Here is a 6,125-nt window from a genome sequence, read left to right on the forward strand (position 1 = left end):
AAGAGTTTAAAGCTACAGCCATCACTGGGGATCTGCTGGGGATTGTTTCTAGGACCCTTTTGGACACCAAAATCCATGGATGCTCAAGTCCCTACATACAAGGGTATAATGTTCACATATGTCTAACCTCCGCATATCCTCGCACACACTTTAAATCAGCTCTACATTACTTACACTACCTAATACAGTGTGCGTGCTGTGTAAATAGTTGTTATACTGTGTTGTTTAGAAAATAACAATAAAAAAAGTTTGGTGTGGCCCTAGCCAGTGTGGCTCAGTGGATAGAGTGTTGGCCTGCAGACTGAAGGGTCCCAGGTTCGATTCCGGTCAAGGGCATTTACCTTTGTTGCGGGCACATCCCCAATAGAGGGTGTGCAGGAGGCAGCTGATCAATGTTTCTCTCTCATCGATGTTTCTAACTCTCTATCCCTCTCCCTTCCTCTCTGTAAAAAAAAATCAATTATATATATATATATATATATATATATATTTAAAAAGGTAAACCTCTTTTTAAAAAAAAGTTTGGTGTAATACCGATAAATCTAGGTCACATATACCTGCAACTCAGGTCACTAGGAAAGCTCATCATGAAGCTTGAAAATGCTGAAAAATTATCCATTTTAGCTCCCATTTTCCAGCATTTCAACATCAGCATTCTTTTTTGCCTTCTCATTGCTCACCGTGGGTACTTATTAAATAACACACAATTGTGAAGACGTGGCTCAAAACTTCACACTGAGCGCCCTGCTGGGGAGTGTTCTCTGCTGAGGGAATGAGCCACATGAGTGCCTGATCCCGAATGTGCTCAGCTGGGCATCGGAACCATGCAATGCACGCCAAGCTCCACTTACTTTAAAGGGAGCAAGAGGGCGTGTGGCCCTTCACGCTGAGATTCTAATAAAAGCGGTGAGAGCCTCCCATGTGCATCCTCGAAGATGCAGTGGCTCTGGCTTCACATGTGGGGACTCGTGAGGGGACGGGGTAAGAAGAGAAAGAATACCTCTATTTCTTCTGCAGGCTTCTCAGAGGTTGCTTCCGCTGAACTGTGTGAGTTTGTACATCATTCAACATAAACTGCTCATTTTTCATATCATGTTGGCCAGGGCTTTGCCCATTTCTACCCTTTACTTTCCCTACCGACACTGGATCAGTTCATTCTGGGTTTTGCAGTGAGTGAGAGGAAATCCAAAATATAGAAGCCTATCTACCTCTTAAGTAAATTAAATCTGGGAGTGAGCCGTGGGCGTCAGTTATGGTGGGTCCGTGATTATCAGGGACTCAGGCTCCTACCTATGGCTCCCCATCCTCAGCCAGTTCTATTCACTTCATGGCCCACGTGGCTGCTCCCGCTCTAGCCATTGCCTCTTCATCCCTGCATCCAAGCCAGCAGGATGAGGAAAGTGGCCAAGAGTCGCATGTCCCTTCCTTCAGGGACACTTCTGGATGTCATGGATACTCTGGTTCTACTTACTTCCCATTGCTGGTCACACACGTAGCTACAAGCAAGAAGTGCACGTTTGGTCTTTTTTCCTAAGTAGCAAGAAATTGGAGGAGGGTTATTACCAAGAACAAAAGGAGAAACAGATTTGGGGAAGCAGCTGAGAAAAGTCTGCTACCACTGTACTCATGAACTGCGGGTAAGTGCTGGTGGGCCCGCCATCTATCCATCTATCAGGGGTCTTGGTGAAGGAGAAGCCTAGTGGTCAGCGGGGCAGAGAGGGGCCCCGTGTGGCAGCGGGCACAGGCTGAGGAGCAGCCATAGGAGGTACTGGGGGAGACAGTGTAGGGCAGGACTAACTCTATATTGAAGGACCAGGTCTTCCCTCATTCCTATCCCGTTTGAACCTATTCGTGTCTACTGCTGGGGGCGAGGACCCTGCCTGAGCCAGGAGTGACCGCCCCCAGTCAGTATTCTTCTACTTGTTCTGCTGGTCCCACCGCGTTCCAATTGCTATGAATGTTTCTAAACGCTCATCTCCCTTTCTGCACCCATCCCCTCCCTGGGGAACCGCAGTGGGGGCTCCCCTGTCCCCACCATGCTTTGCCTAGCCCTGGTCTGGGCAAGGGACGCTGATGGCTCCGACAAGCTTGGACTTGGAAGCCGGCCTATTCTGCGCCCGGCCTTTTGTGATCCTCCAGGACAATAATTGCACTTGCTTGAATGCAAGCCTTGCAGACATAGATCAGGATTGCGCAACGGGAGGCCAGGGGGCGGTGCACAGCGCTGCATGGAGTCCTCGGCTATCCCGCCAGGGCTGCAAGTCCAGCCCCACCGCTCCTGCTCCAGCTCCGGTCCGCAAAATAAGCGAAACAAAAGCAAAGAAGCCCATCGAGATTCTCACAGGGGCAGGTCGGCGGGCCGTGGGCTAGGGGAGCCCAGGATGCAGCCCTGACAGCCCGGCGAGCGCAGAGCTGGCACCCGGCAGCTCGGACTGAGCCTGGTAGAATTCTACGCGGGAGCCAGCAGGGCAGCTGCGCAGCGACGCCACAGGCGGTTGGTGGTACTGCAGCGCACTACGCTTGCGGGCGGGGCCAGCGTCCTGGCGGGCTCCTGGGTTCTACTGGCTGCGCATGCCCAGTGCGCTGCTCAAAGCTCCCCTCCAGCAGACCAGTGGGTGGTGAAGCAAGGCGTGAGCAACCCGGAGCTCCAGGGAAGGAGGCAGGGCAGCTGGGATCTGAGCCTAGCCGCAGGCGCTGTCCTCTGCCGGACAACCCCCATGGAAGGTTGCTCCACTCCCTCCTTTTTACTGTTGAGAAAAGCGTCTCAGAGACTGGCAGTAACTTGCCCGAGGTCACACAGCTGGTACAGATGAGTAATGGGATCAGGATTGGACCCTGCAGCCTCCACTCCCTGCGCCCCAGGACTGGGAGAAGAACTGAATTGAGCTCGGGGACCGGGGCAAAGAGGCATTTATTATCCCTCTTTCACAGATGAGCAAACTAAGGTCAAAGAAATTACTAGACATTTCTGAAATGTTTTCAACAACAAAAAAAGCCACCGCCTTGGATGTCCTGTTTATGCATTGTCTTGAAGCGCCGCAGATTTGCCTGTCCTTGCCTCCCCTCCCCCAATGTTAGCCCAGAATTCCTAACCGGCTGTTAGAGACCTGGCCCTTTTCCAAGGCACAGAGGGGTAGGTTGCCTCCCTCTGAGCCACAGCCCTCGCTAGCAGAACTGAGGAAATGACTCCTTAAAGTCGCAGTTTGCAAGTGGCTGGGATGATCCCAATCTGCACTGCGCTTCCTGCTCTTCCTCAAACATGCCCAGTGTATGCCCACCTCAGGGCTTTTGCACATGCTCTTACCTTTATGTGAAGTTCTTCCACCTTCCTGCACTGCTTCCTACTCATGACTTAGAGCTCATCTTCTGACACTCGCTTCACTGAGCCATTCAGATCCTTTCTCTTGCTTTGCACTCCCTTCCACATCACACCCCCCAGTTTTATTTCCTCCCCAGCCGGCCTCTAGCACTCCCCAGTTATTTATCCCCGTTAATTGTTCGAGCTGTACAACCCCCTACTAAATGAATGCTCCCAAAGAGCAGAGCCTTATCTTGCTCTTCATCCTATCCTCAGCATCTAACCTGTGCCTGCAAGGAACAGGCATTCAGATGTTTGTTGAATGAATAAGTGAGCAAACATTGGCTCCCAGCCATGACACTCAATGACTGGTTTTGTTCGTATGCCTTTCCTCTTTTCTCCTGCATGTTAGGCAACCATCTCTGGGAGTTTCTTAGGGTTGCTGTTACAAACACACTTATTATCTTACAGTTCTAGGGGCTAGACGTCTGAAATCAAGGTGCAGCAGATCTTGCTCCCTCCAAAACCTAAAGGAAAATATCCTTTCTTGCCTTTTCCAGCTTCCAATGGTCCCCGGGCGTTCCTGGCTTGTGGCAGCATCGCTCCAATTTTGACCTTCATCTTCCTGTGGCCCCTTTCTCCCTGGGTCTCTGTGTCTTCACACAGCAGCCTCCTCTCTGCTTCTTCTTTAAGGATGCCAATCATGGGATTAGGGCTCACCCGATGACCTCATCTAAACTCTGTCTGTAAAGACCCTCAATTCCAAATAAGTGCACATTCACAGGTGTGAGTCTGCATCCGCACTCACTGGCAATTTAGGGCTCTAACGTATCTTTTGAAGGGGGGACATAATTCAACTTGTAACAGAGGTGATCCATGGAACACTAGGAAGAGATTTAGATAAACGAAGCTGGAAGATGGGAAAAGAAGACCTGAAGGGCTGTCCTGCATGTAGGACAGGAGCACTGGTTGAATGTCCAGAAATAACATGTCTGGGTGAACTCTCCCTGCATCGGGACTTTTAGGGAACAACACTTCGACTTTAGGGGTTCCTATCCCTGCTTGGCCCTTTTGCAGGCTGTAAACTTCTCATTTCCCAACACTTCACGAAGTATTTTTGTCACTGAATTTGGGCTCCTGAGAAATATTTAAAAAAGAACTGCTACTGGGCACTTCTTATGTGCAGGGACTGTGTGAGCCCTGACCTGCCCGCTCCCGTGTAACGCGGAAGACTCAATTGTGCGATTGGTCCTATTATTCTCTGACCTTTACATGAGTCCTGAGGTTCAGACAGGCTCAGGAGCAGGCTCACAGCTTCGTGCCAGTCGGGGTTTCTAACCAGTTCTAACTGCAGGGAAACTTCCAGGAAATCCAGAGGGACTTCCATTCATTCTACTTGACTCAAGAGGGCCCAGCTCTCTGCGACACATGGGTGCAAGTTACAAGGAGATGAAACAAATTAGACTAAATTTTAGGGGGGAAATCTCTACTACTCAGACTTGAAATTCTCCAATACTTAAAATTAACAGTTTTCCCTGATGTGACTCCTTTTGTTGCTAAAAATTACCAGGCAGTGGCCAGATTAGATTCTCACTCTCCTTCCCAAGCCCACCTCACTCTTAAGGGGGACTATGAACTCTGTCCTATTCTCTCTGCTATGGACTCTTAGTACATAAATGTGTGTTCTGAGAAGACATCCACCAGCTGCCAGGAGCCCTCGGAGACAGAGGGCCCTCAGCAGCAATGGGCAGCATATGGCAGCATAGAGCCGATGCTGGTGATCCTCTCGGGGTTGGTATTCTCTCTGTCGGGCTCTGGCTAGTTCAGGCTGGGACAGTTTTGTCCTCCTGCTGATCCTGTGGCTGACATTGTGTCTTGGCCTCCATCTGTCCGTGTTGAAGAGTTGCCCCAGCCCTGCCTCTCCTCCCTGCTTCTGGCCGATGTCCACGCCTGACCTCTGGCCTGGACAGGAAGGCGTCAGAAGCCAGCCTTGCCCCTTCCGGAGCTTTGAAACAAACTTTCGGCTGCAATCCCTGGAGAAACTGCGCTCCCCGGTGACGCTGCTTCCCCGCCACACTCTGCCCTGAGGCGGGAGCAATTTTATTTTATAGGGAAATGCATCTGTGTCACTGATTGTGGGGACTCTAGCGACATGGTCCCACTCCATCCTCTGGGAGGGTCTATTCTAAATACTTCTTCCTTCCGGAAGGACGGCAGTGAGCGGGTACCCGGGTGGGGGTGCAGGGAGGTTCCCAGAAATGGTGCTGGTGCCGAAGAAGCAGGAAGAACCGCTGGCATCCCATGAGCTCACTCCATCTACCGACTCTCCCACAATCCTTGTCTTCTCTGACCCTCACACCCACCTACGTAACCGACGAGGCTTCAGGGCTGAGACTCAGAGAGGCCAGGGACCTCCTCGCCCAACACTGCGGAGCTAGGGCATAGAGGAGTCGGAATTCGAACCTGGGCCTTCTGGACCATCTCAGGCATGGCTGCTCTCAAGAGAGGACTTGGGAGAATGAAGACCTGACTCCTTTCCTCTCCTCGTCGCTCGCCGGCTGCTGGACTTCAAGCTCCACGAGGGTAGGGGGTGGCCCCAGCAGGGCACAGACAGGGTGCACGCACGGAGGCGCCTGGAGCTGGTGGACCCTGCACGCAGCGGGTGTGGACGCTCTGGGTTGAGCACTCAGCCTGGCCCCGGGCTGTTGGGGGTTCGGCTTTGCTCTTCGGCTTTGCAGGGCGCGGGACCAAGCGGGACCACAGCCTCGGTTCAGGACCCGGCACCAGCCCCGAGCTGGCACACTGCGCATGCGCGGCGTGGCTCCGC

The sequence above is a fragment of the Myotis yumanensis genome, unplaced genomic scaffold, assembly GCF_028538775.1.
Source record: "Myotis yumanensis isolate MYYU_CA2020_CCGP unplaced genomic scaffold, mMyoYum1.0.hap1 SCAF_1, whole genome shotgun sequence".
In the NCBI taxonomy this organism is placed as follows: Eukaryota; Metazoa; Chordata; class Mammalia; order Chiroptera; family Vespertilionidae; genus Myotis; species Myotis yumanensis.